This window comes from Ochotona curzoniae, unplaced genomic scaffold (assembly GCF_017591425.1).
Source record: "Ochotona curzoniae isolate NIBS_2020 unplaced genomic scaffold, NIBS_Ocur_1.0 scaffold_4701, whole genome shotgun sequence".
NCBI classification, from domain to species: domain Eukaryota; kingdom Metazoa; phylum Chordata; class Mammalia; order Lagomorpha; family Ochotonidae; genus Ochotona; species Ochotona curzoniae.
The window spans coordinates 54,047,081-54,069,451 of NW_024467122.1; the positions used below are offsets into that span (position 1 = coordinate 54,047,081).

At 39.2% G+C, this 22,371-nt stretch overlaps 1 pseudogene; it reads right to left on the reverse strand.

Annotated features, from left to right (window-relative positions):
- Positions 1-894: 894 nt before the first annotated feature.
- LOC121148395 lies at positions 895-4,838 on the reverse strand (annotated as a pseudogene).
- Positions 4,839-22,371: the final 17,533 nt, after the last annotated feature.

Consider the following 22,371-nt stretch of genomic DNA (forward strand, 5'->3'; position numbering starts at 1 on the left):
TTGTTTTCCCTAGTGCACTGACAGGGAGCTGGAAACAGAGCATTTGGGTCTTTTTTTTATTTTACAGAGACTTTTTATTATTATTTTGAGGAGTGACTTAAGCATCAGCCCCAAAGATTGATGAGCCAGCTACCAGTTTAGACCTGCCTCCCATTTAAATAGTTGCTTCCCTTAGGCTTTGGCTCCTTTAAGTTTTAGTTTCAGGCTCTCTAGTTCCATGCCCAGTTTTGTTCCCTGACCACCCTATGCCCTATCCAACTATGCCTTGAAGCCAGGTATACCTGGCCCCCACTTACTGTCCCGCCTACCAATCCCCCATCAACCTGTACTCTTAGTACCCACCCTGCCCTATGCTGTAAAAGCACACTCTGTTCCCCTCTCTCTTGGTCCTCTGCGCTCCCAGCTCTCTGCTTTATTCCCTGTGCTTTCTCAGTTCTGCCAGCCTTTGGCTCTGAGCTCTCCCAACTCTGCTCCTGCTTCTCCATATGCAGTCATCTCCCTCTGTGCAAATAAAAGCCCTAGGTCCTCATTGTCCACGCTCTTGTTCCTTGGCTCTCCCCACTCCAGGTTCTTGGCTCTCAGCCCTCTGCTCTCCCACTGGTCTCCCTCACAGCACTCTTCTGTTACCATGGCAGGAAACCTGTCTCTTAGGTTCTCTCTCTTTGCTTTCTGCCTTCTCTCTCTTCCAGGGGCCATTTTCCTCTGCCCAGCTTTCTCTCATTTCCCTGTGGCTGCTTCTCCCACTGGAATGAAGTCCTTCCCTACAGCCACCTCACCCGCTGAAATAAAGACCTTCTTTGTGACTCACTGCTCTGGTCTCGGAGTAATAGCGAAAATGCCTAACAGTTATTATTATTATTGTTATTATTATGTGCAAGCATCTCAGCCATGCCTTCATCCCAGCTTGGTGGTACTCCTAGAACTTGGCTTCTCCATCTTGGTAATAAGGACCATGGATGTGGGGCTCAGGATATTGCCTCCCCAGTGACAGTGGATCTCGTCATTTTGGTTATGTAGTTGATCCTGAAGGTCTGGCCAGAACCCCTTATCCTTTGAGTTCACCTGCATGAAGGCTACTGTGGTGCAGCTCTTCCTGTGCAGTGCAGTCCCAGGAAGGTTTTGCCCTTGATGATGCAGTAGGCGACCCCCTTCTTGTGGCACAAGTAGGGTAGGGACACTATTAGCTAGATGGGATCCACATCATGTGTAATCACCACCAGCTGGGCCATATTGTTCTCCATCAGTTTGGTCACAGTGTTGACACCTGCCTGCAGGGTAGGCAGTCATTTGGTGGGGATGTCCTGCTTTCCAGTGGCTTTCTTTTCAGCCTGGGCCAGCAATTGCTGCCTTCTCTCAGGCCAGTAATTGTGGGTCAGCTCAAGCAGCTGCGTGGCTATCTGCTGATCCAGGGCCTTGATGAACTGGTTAATGGCTGGGGGCACGTTGAGCTGCTTGCACAGAATGGGCTGCTGCCGCTGGATATAGTGTGCCCGTTTGATGAAGCAGGTGAGACCCCTCCTGGGCTGCATGTTCTGGCAGATGCTAAAGTTTTTAGGCCACTTCTTGAATAGTGGGTTCAACACCTTCTTGGCCTCCAGCTTTTTCAGCAAAGCAGGGACCCAGGGCCACCTTCTTCCGCTTAGCCTTCTTCCCTTTTAGCGCCTTGGGTTGCTGAGGGCAAGAACAATTAGATCTTGATGAAGTGCTTCTAGTGGACTGAACCTACTGGGCCACAGCACAGGCTCCTACTAATTTCCTACTTTATGTTAAATTTTTAAAACCCGAAAGAAAAGATCTAGGACAGCTTTCTTTTCTTTTCATAATACTGTCCAGAAATAGAATACACTAATGACTTTTTGGGGAATAATTAATTTTAATTTGAATAGTTATGGGATAGGAAGAAAGTTCCATTTGGTAAATTGGAGTCATTATGATTATGTTCAATATAAAAGATAATAATGAGAATTTGAGATATAACAGAAATAGAGAAGAGTTAGTTTTGAAACAAAGTGAGATTGCTACGTAAGATGAGAATGCCACCGTTGGCAGATGAGATTTACAAGTGCTAGCACTGTCAAGCACAATACATTTTTTTTTGCCAAATGCAATTTATTATACAATACAAAAGACACGTGGAACACATATTATTCTAAGTTGAAAATGAATCCAAGGAATAATATTGTGACATGGCTGGCCAGCTACGCAACCACCTAAGATGTTAGCATCCCATAGAGACATGTGTTTGAGTTATGACTGCTCCACTTTTAATCTAGTTTCCTGCTAATGCATATGGAAAAGCATTCATATTTAATATTAATATTTAATGTTTAGACTAATTTGACAAATTATTTTTCTTGCCATATTAAATTTAAAGCAGTGTAGGCTCAGAAACCAAGTGTGTTGTATTTCACAAAATTTGGGCTGGCAATATTGGCATTGAGAACAGCTCCCAAGGCACTAATGCTCCTCTTCACAAAAACCATTAATTTCAAAATTACCATGAGACGAACCAAGATTAGGAATAAATAAATTTACATGAAGCACAATACATTTTTATATTGGGGTGGATTGTGATGAAAGTGGCATAAAGCTATGTTACTGCTTTAGATAAATATCTCAGTGTGGAAAATGACATCAAATGGTAACAGAATAAAGGGTCAGTCTCCGGTATATTAAGACATAGTTGTAACTGAATGAAGGGGAAGAAAAACAATATAACTAAATATTCCTATTGGGCACATTTATCTAATACTTGTTGAGAAAGAGAATTTCATTCACTCATGCATCCATTAATTCCCATATTCATTCAAGCATGCATTTTTATAAAATATTTTTGAATACCTATCATGTTCAAGGATGCATCCTCTATGCTATGGATTCAGCAATGGATCTTTATATGAGTAAAGATATAAATGTTACAGGTGTACTAGTATAAACAACAAATTTCAAATAATGGGCAAAGAAAAGTCAGTAGTAACTCAAGGAAAAATGAATATTGGTAACATTTCAACATTAGTAGTAATGTCAATATCACTCTTCATAGCAAAGAGTGATAAAAAAATAATATATGGGAAACTATGAAGAGATTGAGATTTAGAATCAGGGAGATCTGGTTTAACTCTTTCCCATGAGGAAAAACACTGTGGCATTGGTCAGGTTATTAATTCTGTGAATTTCACCAACTGCAATAAAAGTTCGTATCTTCAAGGTTGTTGTAAGAAAATGTATAGTCATACTTTTTGTTATAATATCCTTAACTACTTTCTTGATCGAGGCATGTTTTATAAGGCAGTTTACAGAGATTACATCAGTTTCTTTAAAACACACCAATATTACCTTGCATCTTTGTCACAGCCATGACCTTGTGGTAGGTAGTGCTATCACCCTCGTGATACATATGTGAAGATTTAAAAGAGAGAAGTAAAGTAACAGTCCCAAGTTAGTACAGCTAAAGATGAAATCAGATTTCAAAGTCCCAAGAAACTTGACTCCTTGAGTCAAGTCCTTAGGCATGACACCTGCCAGCTACCTAGCTCCCACAGCATTTTATGTCCTTAATATCCTCCTTTACGAAGTAAGGGAGCTGGAGTTGATGACTGGCATCACTCATTCTTGTGTTCTATTATCAGTATGTGTGGTGAGTAAGTAGGTCTCGTCTGAGGAAGGAAGGTGGATGAGGCCAGAATATGCTTGTGTGACAATTTCAGCTTCTGGCTTAGATGGAGCACTTTGACTTCTGTTGTGGTGAGGAAGACACCCTTCTTGTACATGCTCATCATTTTATTCACAATTTTTTCTTTGTGACTGTGTCAACTTTGCCTATGCTGAACATGGAATGTAGATTGGCTTAGATAAACGTGGTCTTTGTGATACTTAATTTGAGAGCTTGATCCCCTTGTTTTCAGCGATGTTTGTGTTTCTGCACATTAAACACAGAAAGGTGAAAGAAAATTCTAAGCATAAGAATTACAAACACAGAAGGCAAATATCCATCAAGAAGAACTATTTGTGTATAGATGGCAGAAGCAGGTGGTGAGAGTTGAGATGCAAGGCCAGAGGTATGTTACAGAGTAAGGAAAAAATTACTGAAAGCCTGTGATAATGAAAAACGCATAGAAACAAGTTGGTTTTAGTGATCCTTTGGTTTTTCATAACGCTCTTGCATCTCTCTCTTCTATAAATTCTATTCACAAGTACATATGACTTTTGAATAATTTTTCATAATGCTTTAAGGAAGCAATGCTGCCCCAGTTTGGGTGTAACAAGAATTTACTCCAGACTATTTAGATGAAAAATGTATATTAGAGGATTGTTAGTAAAGATGGGGGCAGTATTAAAAAGGATAGAGATTTTTGCTATCTTTAAGGGTAAAAGGCAAGCGAGGAATAGTATTATAAAGGGATAGAGATGTTTTGGTACCTTTTAGGATAACGGACTAAAGAGGAATAGTGTTATCAGAACCCATGGAGAACTGCATGCATGGCAGAGAAGGAGTCAATCAGTGGGAAGCAGAGTCCCAGGGACAGAGGCACAGCCAGAGTTACAAAGAGAAAGGAGGCAGGGAGGAAATCAACTGGTTTTCTTGTAGTTTTGTAAGCAATTCAACAGGTCTTCCCCTGGGCTAAGTTCTAAAAAGGCTCCGAATTGCATTTCCTTCTGAACCCGCTAAAGAATTTGCTTTCTGGCTTGTCTGTACCTCTTGTATTTCCTAAGACCTGACATACTCCTCCATCCTCTCGGCCAGCAAAGCAGGTCAACGGGGTTAGATCTTTGCACATCTCTCTGACATTGCTTCCATTGTACATTATTTCAGTGAGATCTGGACTAGATTCTTCCATTTTAAGATACTATGTGAAAAAGTTCACTGCAAAAATTTTGAATAATCCTCTTCCAGTATTCTTCACTGTAATCCCAACTACAGAGTCTAGGTAATTAATGCATACTTAGGTACAAAACATTTGGTTGTAGAGGATGACAAATAACGAGTTGGCATCACAGAAGCAATTTATATCTATTCCTGTTCTGTGAAGTGTATTATGTTGAAGTTTCTTGATTTTGTCAATCGACTTTTATGTTCAGGTCGTTATTTGCACATCTAGACCTCTGCTAACTGCAAATAGAAAAATTACAACAGAAATTAAAAATAAGGTCTTGTATCTGAGAAGTTTACTGTGTAACTAGGTCAAAAAGTGCTAGAGCTCAGGCCATTAATGAGAAATTGAGGCAGGAGATATTCAATCATGATAGGAAAAGGTACTAAAAACAGAAATGATGGACAATATTTGACAAAACCTCTAAGTTCAACTGAACTATAGATGACAATTAAGTAATGTTTTTTTTTTTCTTTTAAAGATTTGTTTATTTCTGTTAGAAAGTCAGATTTATAGAGAGAAGGAGAGACAGAAAGAAAGATCGCCTATCCTCTGGTTCACTCCCAAGTGGCCACAATAGCCAGAGCTGAAATGATCTGAAGCCCGGACTTAGGAGCTTCTGGGTCTCCTACACAGGTGTAGGGTCCCAAGGCTTTGGGCCATCCTCTGCTGCTTTCTCAGGACACAAGCAGGGAGCTGGATGGGAAGTGGAGCATCCAGGATACAAACCAGCACTGGTATGGGATCCCTGCACATGCAAGGTGAGGACCTTAGCCTCTAGGCTATGCTACCAGGCCCAGGAATCAGTTTTTAAAAAGGAGAAGCATTCCAACAATATGGAAAAGGAAAGCTAGGATGAAAATAGGGTGTATATGTATATATAATTCCTCCTGGCTACCAAGAGTAAAAAAGAAATGTCACTCAGAAGATGGAACCAAATCCATGTACATATATAGTATCTACAAAGTATTGTCGGGTTTATTGTTTTAACTTAATTCCTGAGGAATTATGTTTAATATTTAGTTCAGCTAACATTAGAAATATAATGAACTCATGCTTAACAGTTGCTTAAGTTCCCAAGCAATAAGGGAAATACAAATAAAAACCACTTTGAGATTGCACTTAATTCATGTGAGAATGGCCTGCACGCACAGATCTAATAACACCTGCTGGTAATAATGTCGGGGAAAAGGTACTAGACTCCATTGCTGATGGGATTGCGGAGTTATGCAGCCACTATTGAAATCAGTATGGAGAGTTCTTAGGCAGCTTAAAATTGATCTGTCGTATGACCCAGCAATCCCACTCTGGAAGTATATCCAAAAGAAGTGAAATCTATATATGAAAAAGCAACCTGCTTCCCTATATTGACAGCAACTCAATCCACAATATAGCAAAGACATGGAAAAAATTACATGTCCATCAAAAGAGGATTGGATATTGTGGTGCATCTAGTACTCAGCCATTAAAAAGAATGAAATACCACCATTTGCAACAAAATGGTCCCAATTAGAACTCATTATGTTCAGTGAAACAAGCCAATCACAGAAAGACAGCTCTCATACATACACTCTGATATAAGACAATCTTCATGCAAAAACAAAAGATATTGAATTGATATGAAAATTAAATGGTTCAGAGTTGCCACATTGCCTGAAAATGACAGAATGGCATGTAAATGCATGTTAATCAGGTGGCTCAAGGATCATAACCTCAGCACGGCCACAGATTGCACAGGAGGAAAAAGTTAAATAAACATCTTAATTTTTTAACCAATATTAGATGTCAAAATGCCAACCCAAAGATCATTGGATCCTATTTGTTCCTATTTATTCATAAATTTTAAAAAGTTAAATTTCCCATATTGTAAATGATAGCAGTTTAGGAGTAAAAGGTAGTACAAAGGAGAACAGCAGCTAAAATCCCATAATGCATTTTACACTGTTATCAAGGAATGAGTGAGAATCATGTTTTCAAAGAAAACACACGAAAGAAATTAGAGACAGATGTTTGTGGGTTTAGGAAAACTCTGTAGCCAGGGTCATTTCCTGTCAAACAAAAAGCTAAGTTCACCCCAGCATGCCCTGAAGCCACCACTGTTTATGTGGGCTAGAATAATGAATGTTTATTATGATCATATTAAATTGTCACAGAAAGGTTAAATTATGTTTACTATAATTTTCTCAAGACAGCAAGGATATGTGCAATATATTTTCAAATGTTATTTATTCAAAATGGTCAAGGTTATAATGGCATTGTGATATTTCAAGTGTTGTTTGGGAAGCTTAGCTTTCAGATAGCTGAAATTTTATTATATTACTGTCATTAATTTATCATAGTATATCACATATAATCATCTGACTCTCCAGCAGGTGTGTATTTAAAGAGTGGAGTGTAAAGTAATCATGGCCTCCAAGTTCTGGTTGGCAGGGCATCTTGCTTGGAGAAGTTTGTGTAAGCTTAGCTTTAGGACATGGGACTCACATGGCTCTGCCAAGGAATTTACCAAGTTTGTCATGTGTGCTTAACAATAATCAGTAAGTTCTAAACCTGTTAACAGTGGAATGTGTTCTAAGACCTTACGTTTGACACACCAAGTGATAATTCAGCAGTGTTGCCTGTGTTTCATTTCCATATTTATTAAATAAATATTCATGAGAGCTAGCAATGGCCATTTTCATTTGCATATTCATTAATATTCATAAGTGCTTAATCTATGTCAGGCTGTGTATTAGGCACTGGAAATATAAAGTGTGTGGAGGGACTTAAAAAGCTATGATTTTATTTTTTCTTGGGATCCTTGTAAGCTACCCTTTCCACCAATGAGTACTCCGAGGAGATGGGTAGGTTGGGTGGGGATCCCTGGGTTCCAGACCTTCCTTTATTCTAGGGAAGGGTTAGGAAGACTTAGGATTTAGAAACTTTAGATTCAGAGAGATGAGGGTTTAGATGGTGTGGCTTTGACGCCACACAGTCTGTGGCATCTGTGCTACTAGAGTGGTAAAACAGCAAAACAGCTTGTGGGAAAAGGGGTTTGGGGAAGCTATTCATGGGAGAGACACCAGGCCTGGTCCTCAGCCAAATGAAACACAAGGCAAGAGTTCTGCCAGCAGAGAGGGTGTTCTTGCCTTTCAGGACCACCTGAACAAGTCTGCACAGGCTCCAATAGTGAAACAGAGATCCTGCCTCGTGTTTCTGGGCCGTCTAATTATTCTGGGTCTGTCAAACAGAATTACGTCAGTGGCGGGCAGGTAGTGTAGATTTGGAACAAGATTTAACTGGATGTTAAAACATTAACAAAGTCATATTTTGTGGACTGGAGAGTTTGGTTAATTACAAATGAGGAGGACATGGATTCTGCCCTAAATAAGCCTGTGCTCTAGAAAGATAACTACTGTAAAATGAGGCAGTTCATTCTATTAGACTTTTTATGGGCAGTTTTGCTAATGTGCACCATAGGCTTGCATGATAGGAATAATTTCCTTTGTTTTTCAGGTAAATCAATGTACAATATGACTTGCGTATGAGTCGAAACATATACAGGACACACTAGCAGCACAGAAGTGGATTACATGGATAACCCAGAATGCCTAACTAAACAAGATGTCTGTAAATAGTACAACAGGAAATAAAAAACCTTACCCAGCAACTTACAGAAAATACTTTCTAATGCTGCTGTGGAAGAATGGCCATCTTACATATATATTTGTTTCAAAACTTTCTTTGCATAAATTCACAAACTTTTTGGAAATAATGTAAAATAAGTGAAAATGAGTGACAGTTCCTTGGAATAGAAACAGCTCTCACCACCCCTCAGTTTGAATGTTCTCTTTAAGGAAAACTTCATCATGACCTAAAGATCTGCTACAGACTATAGAATGTAGTGTGAACTGACCCAGGTGAAACCTGAGGATCAGAGGGGTGAAAGCCGTGGTGCATGGCTGTCTCTTGTCGTATGCCAGGTGCTGTTCGATACAGCTGTGAGAATTTCAGAGTGAATGGATGCCAGTTTTTGCCTTAGAAGTTTTGCAATTGCGTTTTTAAAGAGGTGGAAAAGTGATCTGCAGAGATTGCTTTCTCTAGTCTAGAAAAGAAACAAATATGGCTGTGCCACTAAGGCAGAATCTCTGTATAGCCTGGATGTTAGTCCCCTATTAGTTGTAGAGTGTTCAAAGATTTATTTATTTGTCCATTCTGTTAGTTGCTTCTTCACGTTGTTAATGGTTTCCTTAGCTCTACAGAAGCTTCTTAGTTTGCCATAGTCCCATTTGTTTACTTGGCTTTGACTGCCTATGCTTTTAGTGATTTTTCTAAGAAGTTTTTACCAAAGCCTGTATCTTGTACAGTGCTTCTTTGCTTTTCTCTTATAATTTGATGTTTTCTGGGTGCAGATTTAGATCCTTGATCCATTGGGAACTGATTTTTGTATAAGGCGTCAGGTGGGGTCTTGTTTTTTATTTCTGCAGGCTGCTGGCCAGTTGTCCCAACGGCTTTTGTTGAAGAGACCAAAGTATGCCAGGATTATTTTCAGTTCTTTTGTCAAGGATTAGTTGATTGTACTTGTGTGGGCTCATTTCTGAACTTTCTGTTCTGTTGTTCTTTCTCTCTGTATACCAGTACCAGACTGTTTTGATTACCACTGTCCTGTAGTATACCCTGAGGTCTGGACTTGTGATTCTCCCAGCTTGGTTTTTATTCTTCAGGATAGTTTTAGTTGTTCATGGTCTCTTGTGTTCCCAGATGAATATTTTAATCATCTTTTCCAGTTCTAAGAATGTTCTTGGGATTTTGATAATCACATCGATTCTGCATATGATTTACAATAATATGGACTTTTTGATATTGTTGAATCTATTAATTCAGGAACTTGGTAAATTTCTCTATCGTTTAATGTCTTCTATTTATTTTTAAAAATGTTATGTAGTTTTCTTTGTAGGGTTCTTACACATCTTTGGTTAGTTTTATTCCAAGGTATTTAAGCTTCTTTGCTATGTTAAAGGGGACTATATTTACGAATTCTTTCTCAGTCATGGAGTCATTTGTGGGCTTTTCTTTGTTGGGAGGAATTTAATTAATTGAGTCTCTGTCTTGGTTATAAGTCTATTTAGATTTTCAGTTATTTCATGATTTAGTTTTTGTAAATGGAATGTGTGAAGACACCTATTAATTTCTTCTAGAGCTTATGATTTGTTGGCATATAGTTGCTTGTAAAAGTTCCTGATTATTCTATGTATGTCTGAGGTGTCTATTGATATATTTCCTTTTTTGTCTGATTCTATTGACTTGTATCTTCTCAATCCTTTCATTGATTAGTTGCGCTAGTAGGGAATCTATTTTATTGACTTTCTTAATGAATCAGCCGTTTGTTGATCTTATGTTTTGTTCTTTTGGTGTCTATTTGGTTTATTGTCTCCCTTATTTTGATTTTTTCTTGTTTTCTGCTAATCATGGGATTATTTTGCTGTTGTTTTTCTAGCTCCCTTAGACATATGGTTAGTCTGTTTGCTTGGTGGCTTTCTAGTTTCTTGGCATAAGCACTAATTACAATAAACTTTACTTTTAGCATTGCCTTGACTGTGTCCCACAAGTTTTTTCAACCTGTGTTAATACCTTCATTCATTTCAGTTTTACTTTTATTTCCTCTTTGATTTCTTCTGTGACCCATTGTTCATTTAGTGTATTATTCAGTTTCCAGGCATTTGCTTGTCTTCTGGAATACTTTAATTTGTTGGTCACCAGTTCCATTCCTTAATAATCTGAGAAGATATGATTTTTATTTTTTTAATTTGCTGAAGCTTGTTTTGTGGATCAATCCTGGAGAGGTTTCCATGTGCTGACACACAAAAAAGACATTCAGTGTCTGTAGGGTGAAAGGTTCTGTAGTTACCAGTTAAGTCCATTTGTTCTGTTGTCTGGGTGAGATCTGTTGTTTCCTTTCTGAGTTTGTGTCTCATTGATCTGTCTATTGAGGTCATAGGGGGTGTTAATGTCCCCCACTACTATTGTATTAGAGTCTATTTATCCATTTAAATTCAGTAATACTTGTTTCATGTACCTAGGTCCCATTGCATTTGGTGCATATACATTTGTCATGGTGATTGCTGCTTGTTGAATGGATTCCTTAATCATTATGTGGTCTCCTTCTTCATTTGTTTTAATGCTTTGTGCATCTATGTTATCTGATATCAGAATGGCTCCACCAGCTTGTTTTTCCTTTCCATGAGTCTGGAATATCCTTGTCCATCCTTTCACTTTCAGTTTCCTGATATCTTTGTTGGTGAGATGTGCCTCCTGTATGCATCAAATAGACAGGTGCTGTTTGTTGATCCAGTCTACTAATCTAAGCCATTTACAATCAGGTTTAATATCAACAGGTAGTGATTTGGTCCTATCATTTTATTTTGTTTTATTTTTGATACTGTTTATGTACTTAAAAAGGATGTATGCCCATGCGCACAGCCAGTTTGGGTGGGAAGGGTAAAGGAATAGGGAGAAAGTGAATAAGACAACTGTTTCCAGTCTACTTTTTTCTTCCTGAATCTGGGGATAGAAGAGAGGACTGCTTCTAGTGACACAACCACATCAGTACCCTGGAATGGGGGAAGGCCACCCAATGTCATCTCAAGGTCCCTGATGTGGAGCATGTCTGAGGGTACTGCTTAAGTGGTTTTGATAGTTCTGAGATGCTGATGATTTTGTTGCTCCAAGATTGAGGAAATCCATCCAAAAATTCTTCCAAGGTTCTTTGGCTTACATAGTCCATCTTAGATTCCACATGACCAGATTTTCATTGTCAAAGCTTGGCTTGGAGAGCTGTCTAATTTGTTCTGCTTTCCATGGTACTAGACATTCTCGGCAAGCCTCAAAAAAATGGTTGTCATGTGCATCTGGGCATGTCATCTGCTGCGTAGACCTCAACAACCAAGGATACTCCTTTCTGATAAACGTATTCCATGATCTGACCACATATCCTGTGATTTTCCTTATGGTTGGAGTTTGAGTTCAATGTTCCAGTTGGGGATCCCCAAAAAAAATCTCAGCAGAGGTGACCCCAGACCTAATTACTGTGTGTGCCAGGCAGAGGAGGGTTTGCTTTAGGCTGTCACCTACGTTAGCCTACACACACTGGTGGTTGCAGTCACATGACAGTTCTGTCCCTAGCCCCCTCTATTATGCAAACAAGTGGATGCTTTGGCTCAGTCCATCCCTGCCCACCACACACTTGGTTCCCTTGCACACTAGTGAGAACTGCAGCGTAGTCAGAGTAACCCCCAGTAATTCCCACCAAGTCCTGTCCCAAATCCTGGTTCTTGTGCATGCTGATGTGTGGAGCAGACAGGGACAGTCCGACCTGTTCCTAACCCCAGTACCCCTGAGTGTTTGTTGGTGGGTTCCATGGTCATGGCTGAATTGGTCCCTCACCACTCCCAGCCCTAAGGCAAACCAGCTGGTATGACAGTCCCATAGGTGTGAGTCCACAAATCTACAGAATCTGCTCCATGACCTGGTTTTTACACATGCTGATTAGTGTCATGGTCCAGTCTGACGTGGTCCAACCCTTGCCCCAATAGTCACTGGCGGGTACCATGTTCAAGCTTTGCCTGGCAGGCCCCCAGCCATGGCTTTTGTGTGCACTGGTAATGATGGTTGATACCAACAAGCCCAGCTCAGTTCTCCCCTGTGGACAGGTGTATTGATTTTTCCCCCTGAAAGGTCCTCCAGTTCCCCACCTCCAAGCCACCTCACTTAATTACAAGTGTAATAGCCTAGTTAGTGTAAGTCCCCCAGAAGTCACTCAGCAGTTTTTCCTCCCACATATCCCCATACCCCATTTCCACAGCATTCCAGTGTGTAGAACCCCATGCCCAGTCCTCTGTTGGCATGCCATGCTTCCCTGGGGCCCTGCTCACCTGCTCTGGGGCCCACACATCAACATAGATCCCAGACCTTGTCTCCTGGCATGCCAGTGCCTACTCCCGCACATGTCTTTAAAAAAAAAATGAAAAAGTATAATAGGCAATTATGCTGGCATACTGCTGTAATTAGCACAAATTTGGCATGTACCAACCCACAATATAGGCAGTGCCTATAGCTGATGGTTGCAGGGGGTGTCCTGTCATTTTAGCAATGGGTTTCTCCTTGGTTGATTTAGGTTTCTTCTATTGTTTTATTGAGATGTTCTCCATGTTTGGCTTCAGAATTGACAGGTGCTATTCTTCCTCTCTATTTGTAGCACATCTTTAATCAATATTTGTTGGGCTGATATGATGGCTGGTATGACACAGGTGAAGTCTTTTAATTTTTTTTTTTTTGGCTTTGAAAGTATTTTATTCCTATTTTGTTAATGCAAAAGAAAACTTTGTTGGGTATATTATTCTGGAATGACTTTTTTTTTTAAAAAAAAATTTAGGCTCTGGAATATATCACTGCATTCTCTCCTAGCCTTAGGGTCTTGTCTGAGAGGTAGCTATGAGGCTGATTTGGGTTCCTCTGTAAGTTTAGCTGACTTTTCACGTGCATAGTTAAATATTTTTATTTTCAATTGAGGAGAGCTTGATCATACTGTATTGTGGGAAGGATCACTTGATTTAGAGTTCTGTGCCACTCCTTTATTTTGTTTCCCAATTCTTTCTTCATGTTGAGGAAGTTCTCAATGATTATTCCATTGAATAACTCTTTTAACTGCAGCTTATTTTTCTATGCCATTAGGAACTCCTGTAACTCATATTTTGCCTGTTGATGGTGTCCCTTAAGTTTTGGGTGCTTTTTGTTTTAGTTTTATTCAGTTCCTGTTTCAGCTTTTTGACTTTTTTAGCATTATTGGAGGAGATATCTCAATTCTGATATTCTTTCTTCTGCCTCACTCATGCTATTATTCAGTCTTTCCACTGAATTTTTAATTTTCTGTTTTAAATTTTTCATTTCTAACAATTCAGTTTGATGTCATTTCAGTGTTGCTATTTCTGTGTAACGTTTTCCTTAACTTCCTTGACCTCATGTTTGTGCTGTTCAAGAGCATGTGTTTGGCAGAACATTAAGTATAACCACATCCCATATTGAAGTGACTATGTCTGACTTGTAATCTGCTCTTTTTTTTTTAAAAAAAAAGATTTGTTTGTTTATTGAAATGTGGGGGGGCATTGTTAGAGACATTGAAAGAGAAAGATTGAGAAAGAGAGAGAGAGAGAGAGAGAGAATCTTCCATCCGCTAATTAACTCCCTGAAATGACCAAACTTGGAATCACAAAGTTGCATCCTGGTTTCCCAATGGTTGGTAAGAACTCAAGTACTGGGCCATTCTATATGACTTTCATAGGAATGTTAGTTTGAAGTTTCATACTCAAATGGCTGCAGCGCTTGGCTAGGCCAAGACAAAGCCAAAACCCTGCACACAGGAGCTTCATCTCGTCTCCCATGTGTGTTGCAGGGGCTCAAGCCACTTGTACCATCATCCACTCTTTCACAGGCATATGCAAGGAGCTGAATGGGAAGTGGAGCATCTGGGATCAGACCAGTGACCATATGGGATGCCGTTGTTGAGGGCAGTCGTTAAACCAGAAATGTTGGCCCCAAACTCTTTTAGTTCTATTTTTCCGTCAAGTTTTTGAGAACTCTTAGGATATTATACTGATTCTTTTTTGTGTGTGTCAACTGGACTTGCGGGAAGGAATGCCAAGGTATTTGGTAAAACATTATGTATCATATTGAGACCTTGAAGGTTTTTGTAAAAAAGTTAGCATTTTGACCAGTGGACTTCTTGGATAAAATAAAGCAGATTCTCACCAATGTGGTCAGCTTTCATCCAGTCTGTTTATGGATGGAATAAAAGGGTGGATTTTCATCCTGTTCTTATGTTAGAATGTCTATCTTCTCATGCCCGTGACCTCAGATCTCCTGATCTGTAGAACTTGGATCTTTGAATTTCTACTAGACCACCACCAGCTCCCACATCGCTGGTTTTTAAGAGTTTTAGACTCCCGGGATTCTCAGTCTTTCAGACTTGGACTGAGTTGTACCATCAAGATTTACTGGTTCTCCAGTTTATAGATGACAGATGGTGGGATTTTTTCAGCCTCCATAACTGTGTGAGCCAAGTCCCATAATAAATGTTTGGTAATCCAAAAAGTTTGTGGAAAGATGGAATTGACAGATAAGCTTATTTTGGTACAAATCTTTTTTAAATTCCTGTATAGTTTTTTAATACATGAAGAACATTTTCTGTTAACTCTTTGAAGATATATGTATATGTTTATGTCTTTAAGATATGTATATAATATATATGTTTACTTTATATTTAAAGCGAAATCTAAATCTATATCCTATCCTGTCCTATTGATTCTGTTTTTTTCTGGATGCCTTTATTTATAGACGTAGAAGCTTTGTTCTTTGTTTTCTGTTTGTTTCCACTTACCCTTCTTCTTTCTCTTTTGCTATCTTCCTGTACATTACTTAGCATGTTTTAGGATTCCATCTGTATTTATTTGATACATTGACTTGTATAAATAACTGTAGGGGCAGCAATAAGTATTCTAATTCTACGTGTTATTTGTTCTGCTGTAAAGACATCAGCATCTTACGACTTTTAAGTGAAATGTAGGGATGAACTTTCATTTTGGTTTTTACGTTACATTTTTACATTTGGTTTTGCACTTTAATATCAGTTACTTGCATTTCAGATGGAGTTATGATCTTCAAATACGATTCATAAAAGCAATGAGAGATTATTGAATGTTTCCATATTTCTGTTCTTTCCATTGTGCATTCTACCTTCCAGACTTCTGTTTCAAGATTTCCTAATGGCTTCCTCTTGTTTAAGGAAGTTCCTCTAGCTGTCTTTAGGGTATGCTTGGTCATGACAGGTGGATTTTTTTTCCTACAGTTGTTTTTAATGTCCAAGGATGTATTTCTAAGGGATAATTTTGTTGATTATAAAACTCACAGTTAAGAGTTGTCTTCTTCCAGAATTTAAAAAAAATGTGTTTCACTTATTTTGGCTTCTGTGTTTTCTGATTAGAAAGCCCAGTGTCATTCAGAATGTTTTTCACCTATAGATAATTAATTCAGTTCTTCCTTACTGCTTCCAAAAGTCATCCTCTTTCTTTAGTTTCAGAAGCTTAACAATATTTTTTGAGATGTGTCTATTTGCCATGTTTACAGTTTGACAGAATCATGAATGTGCAAACTGGTTTCTTTGCTCACATTTAGGAAGCTTTCAGCCATTATTTATGTAAATATTTTTTCAGGCTTTCATTCTTTTCTGTGACACTGGTCATATGAATGTTAACTCTTTTTGATTGTCCAATGGGTCTAAGAAAATGAGATTGCATCCCCCTTTTTTTCTATGGATTTCATTGTTTCTCATATTGGGTAAATTATATTGTTCTGTTCCCAGGCTTACTGATCTACTTTGTTGTTTCTGCAGTAGTGCCGATCCCATTCAGCATGTTCTTCCTTTGGAGTATTGTATTTTTCAGTCATGTAATTTGTATTTGGTTCTTTTTATGAAGCTTCTATTACTTTTTTATAAAAAGATTTCAGTTATTTTTATTGGAAAGTCAAATTTACAGAGTGAAAGATCTGTCTGCTGGTTCATTCCCCAAGTAGCTGCAATGGCCAGAGCTGAGCCGAGGTGCAGTCAGGAATCAGGAGCTTCTTCTGGGTCTCCCATGTGGGTGCAGGGTCCCAATCTTTGGGCCATCCTTTGCTGATTTCCGAGGCCCCAAAAAGGGAGCTTGATGGAAAAGTGGAATAGCTAGGACACAAAGTGGTGCCCATTTGGGAAACTGGTGCATGCAAGGTGAGAATTTGAACACTAGGCTACTGGTGTTGGGCCCAAAGCTTCTATTACTTTACTAAAATTTGCCATCTTTTGTTTGTTTCAAGATAATTGATCTTTTGAACTGTGTCATGGTAGCTGCTTTAAAATCATTGGCAGGTGATCCCAACATCTGATTCCTGTCAATGTTTTATTGGTGATTGTCTTTCATTCGGATTGGAATTTCCTGGTCCTTAGCATGATGAGTGGTATTCTAGAGTGTCCTGGAGGTTTTCTCTTCAGTGTTAGAAATCTCTGTATTTTATTTAGTTTTTATTTTAACAGATATTCGGCTGGTTTAGGTCCTTACTTACTTTTGTGGATTGGGTTCCAGCGACATCCAATTGAGGCATATGTGGCTTATATTTTTCACTTTTAGGTGCTGGTCCTGCTTGAGGAGGAGGATGTTCTTTCCCCTCCAGACATCCTGATGTCTCCCAGTGTGCAGAAGTCTCAGGTCTAGGGAGATGAAGAGACTTTCCCTGCTGAATGTTTGATATGGTAGGATCCACTTACCTGTGTTGTTCTGTCATCACAGAATTGCTATTCAGAAGAGAGCGACCTCAGAGCCCTGATGACCAGTGGGTACTCACTGTTTGCTCCTGGCAGAAATGTCCTTGTTTGTGCTCACTTGTGACTGGGGTGGAACTGCGAGAAATCCAAACCTGGGAGAGGAAGCTGGTTCTTCCTTTGGGCACCACTGGGAAGGCTCCTGACAGATGGCTCTTCCCAGTTCTGCCAGTCTTACCAACCTGGTGTTGTTCAAGTGACGCCTGTTCAATCCATTGTAGGAATGAGCTGAGCTGGCTGCCTTCTGGTTCAAACTTGGTGTTAGGAAATGCTGGACTTGGATACGTTTCTAGTTCTGAACCTGAGATACCCTATGACTTGGTTTTCCTTTTCGTGTTAGTGTCCCCAGTGTGTTGGCTGCCTTCACAGGTTTTCAGAGTTGTCCTTTGGTGGCCTTTTATTTTATTTTCAGAGTCTGTAGTAGAGAGGAACAGGGAGAGATGTGTCTAAGCCAGAAATCTACAGTGCTATATTTAATTTGCTGCCTGGCTCATTTTATTTTTAATTTTTCGGTCTTTTTTTTTAATTGGTGTGTTTGATTACTTATTGTGTGATTCCCCCCAATTTCATGAAAAACCTATAACTGGGGGAACAAAGTCTGCTTTGTTTGCTGCTGCTTTGGTAGCACACGTAGCACGGCATGGCAGATGAAGTAAAAGAGCATTCTACAAAACCCTCTGCTGGCTTTGCTCCTGGTTTGTTCTTCTTACTCCCTAGTTAAAAGTCTTGCATCCGTTTTTCTTCTTTAACTTTCTTCAGAAACTGATTTTTCTGAATTATTTTTGAATTTTTTTGTGTGATTTTAATGTATTTGATCTCAGCTTCATTTCTTTTTAACTTTTAACAACTCAACTATCACTGCAGTCAGTTTTAGAACAATTTCATCACCTCCAGAAAGAGATCCTTTACTGTTTGGCTGTTGCCTGTCTAGTTCCTGTCTCCTTCTGCCCAGTTGTAAGAAACCCTGACTAGAATCCTCTTTGGTATTTTTTATGAGTAAAAATGGTATTTTTTATGAGTAAAATCAGATAATAGTAATTTTTCTGGTGAGCTTGTTTTACTTGATGTTTTTTTGAAGTTAATCCATGATGAAGTATGTTAGCAACACCTTATTCATTTTTGTGTCTGAATATTTCCTTATATGCATTTACCACATTTTGGTATTTTGTCCATTTTATTAATTAATAGACATTTGAGATTTTTCATCACTTTACTTTTCTGAATAATGTTGTTTTAAAGATTCTTGTACACATTTTGTGAACATATGTTTTTGTTTCTCCTGGGTATATGCTTAAGAATGGATTTCTGGGTTACCGGCAAACTGTCATTAACCATTGAAAAGCTAAAAGAATGATTCTCAAAGTATCACCTTCCATTTCCATGAATGATGTATGAGGATTTGACCTCTGTGCAACCTTTTCAAGATTTATTAAGTGTGTGTTCTGTCATAGGTGTGCTAGCAAGTGCTACATCTTTGTCTTTTAAGTTGTATTTATTTAGTTTTACTCATTTGTAACACAGGGTAACATAAAGACAAAGAGAATGATCTTCCATCTGTTAATTCCCTCCTCAGATGCCCACTAATTTCAGGGCTGGGCCACATAGAAATCAGTGTGGGTCTCCCACATGGATGGCAGGGATCCATGTGCTTGAGCCATTACCTGCTGTCTCTCAGAGTGTGTAAGAAGCTGGATGAGAAGCAGATTTTAGAATCAAACCCCAGCAGGTTGATCAGAAGTGTTAGCATCCCAGGTGATGCTATTGCCTTGGGACCACAATGAGGCCCCCACTGCTGTTTTGACTTTGATTTCTCCAGTTGCTCATGCTACATAACACAATTCCATTGTTTACTGTTCACTTATTTTGGAGAAATCTCTGTTCCTATACCTTGTCCCTTTTAAAATTGAGTTCTGCATCATTTATGGGATTCTAAGAATTGAAAAAATACATGTTCTAAATATGTATAAGTTCTTTTCATGTATATTATTTGGAAAGCATTTTTTCCCATCAGTGAGGTTATCTTTTCACTCTTAATGGTGAGCCATGAAACACACAGAGTTTAATTTTTGTGGAAGTCTAATGTGTTGTTTTCTCACTTGTGGCTTATATTTATGTTGTCATATGAGAAAATGTTGCCAAATACATGGTGTTAAAGATTCATCCCAGTGTTTCCTTCTGGGAGTTTTACAGTTTTTGCTCTGACAACTACTTGTTTTAGGTTTAATTTTCTACCCCCACTCCTTACTTTAAAGAGGAAAGATAGATTATGGATTTTAGAACTTTCTCATTTTGAAATCTTCCATCTCCTTAGAATGAGAGAGAAAGACGTGAACTATAACCTATTAGGAACATAACAGGTAACTTATGGACAACAGACTCGAATCAGCATTAGACAATAGTAAAACTACAAATATGTACAGGTGGAATCAAGAGCGATCCTGACAACCTCTTAATAGGAGGTCATATGTAGAAAGCAGGGGGGGACCCCAGAGTGGAGCAGGTGGACAGGAGGAGGCTTGTATCCCAACCCTGGGGACTCCTGGATCCTCACCAAGGACTATCAGTATGGGCACCAAGGACTATACTCCAACTGCCAAAGAAACCATGGGGAGCTGAAATGCCTTGGGAGGCCGAAAACTTTGAGGTCATCCACCCCCGTTTGGATCTACTACATGGGATGGAAGAAGCCTAAGCCCTTCCTTGCAGGATCCAAGGTCATCAGAACAGTAAGCTTCCTTCAGGACTGGGGAGAGAGCTTTCTCTGGTCCTCACTTAGTTCCAACTTTGGATCCCCACTCTCTCTTGCAATGACCATCAGGGTCGCTCCGAAGCCTCCCACCCCAAAACATACACACACACATACACACACACATGTGTGTGTGCACCTGCATGCACGCACACACACACAAATTGGAATAGACAGAGAACAACAAGGAAAGCTTGGAACCAGACAGGAAATGGTCAGCATGAACTCACACATGCCTTACTAGGTAGGACACAAAGATTAGTTACTCCTCACTAAGGTATTGAAGATTGCTCTGCACACCCCTCCTAAAACTATTCTGCACTTCAACTGTTGACACATGCCTTGTTAGAGTTATAAGCCAGTTTAGACTATCCCAAAATCTGCCAAGTTCAGCAAAATTAATACTATAAACTGCTGAATGCTAAAATGAAAACAGTCACGAGCACAGGACAGCTGAATAGTACCCTATAGCCATTTTAAGATGTATAGCAGCTGGTTCTGTGTATAAACCAAAATTAAAATGTCAATGAAGTAGTCAGAGGATGCGGTTAAGAAGTTGCATTTTTTAACATATTTGTTACTCAATACCATGTCAATTAATTCCATAATGTTATAAGTTGATGTTGTGTTGTGGCTTTTAATTCATCGGGATGATATTCTGCCAGCTCTGCTTTCAGACCAGAGGTGGTCTCCTCAAAAAACCGTTGAATTTATCTGGACAATAAGATGCTGGACTCTATGCTTGCAATGAAAGAATCTAACTGAACTTGAACTGTAATACTGCAACAAGGTGGGGGAATCCACCATCGGGGGAGGGTATGGGGAGGGGTTGGAGGGGTTGGGGGAATCCCAGAGCCTATGAGACAGTGTCACATAATGCAATGTAATCAATAAAAAATAATATAACAAAAAAGATCCTTCTCATTTTAACACAGATTTCACAACTTTAAACATGCTTCTCATCCTTGCCTTAACTGCATGCCATTAGTCTGTCCATTTTGATTTCTCTGATCTGTTGGTACTTAAACAGTGTTTCCCTTATTTTTCACATATTTGTAAGACTTATTTGTTATGTATTTTTAATTCTATTCCATTGTTGTTAGGGAATACATTTTGTATGGTTTTTACCTTTTAAAATGTTGATATTTGCTTTACACTCTGGTGTATGCTATGTATTGGAAAACACTGTGTGTAGTTGAGACAAGCTCTGTGGATGTCAATAGGCATAATTGGCATGTTGTATTAATCATTTCCTCTAATTTTTCCTTGATATTTTAGCTGCTTGTTCTTTTTCAAAAGATTTATTTATTTTTGGTCAGAAGGCTGAGTTACAATAGAGAGAGAAGCAGAGACCCACAGAGTGTGTCCACTGGTTCATTCCCCAAAAGGCTGTGATGGCTGGAGCAAGCCCTATGCAGAGCCAGGAACCAGGGGCTTCTTTTGGGTCTCCTAGATGGGCACAAGGGCTGTAGTACTTGGCCATCCTCCGCTGCTCTCCTGCACCATCAGCAGGGAGGTGGACCCGAATTGGAACAGCTGGGAATGAACTGATGTCCATGTGAGAACCTGCAGCTACAGGCAGCTTGACTTCTATGCTTAGCTCCTATTCATTACTGAACACTAAGTATTGAATCTCTACCCATTGCCCAATGATCTAGTTCTCCTTCATTCCCCTAAGCCTTGTGGATTAATTTGGCTATTTAGTCATCCATTCTTCAATTTATGTGTCAATCCACTTCACCTGTGTATTGCAAATACTCATGTACTTTACCCCTAAATATCATTAACCATAATTAATTACTTATTCATGTTACCTATATTTTGAGGTGAAAGTTTTATCTAATGTAATACATAATCCCAATGGGCATCATTTTATCATTTTCTGACAACTACATATATTTTTGTATCCCAACCCCTTTTCTGAAAGATAAATTGCAAGGGATGATTGAGGAGATGACTTTATTCAGACTGTTGCAATAGGGACAGCCTTAACTAATGAGGCACATGTCAAAGGAAATGTAGCTGTCCTAGGATTTTACAAAGGTGGGTAATTAAAGGAATTACCAGTCTTATTGGAGTCATAAGGAAGTGTAGAGATGCATTTTATCCAGAATATGCAAGGGCAGGATAGCCGTAGACGGTTAGGGGATTCCATATAAAATAAAGTGTAGAATGAGTTCTTAAATATCTCTGCATTTTGGAGCTCTGGACTTAGGTAAATTTCAGAGTTATCAGTTGCTGTGCAGCTGAAAAAATGTAAGTATCGTGAGTAAGGCAGAGAAGGGCTTAAGGAATAGTCTGTCAAGGACTCTTGTTGGCTTTGTTCCCATGCCATCGGTCAAACCACCTTCCCACCTTCAGAGAGTTGG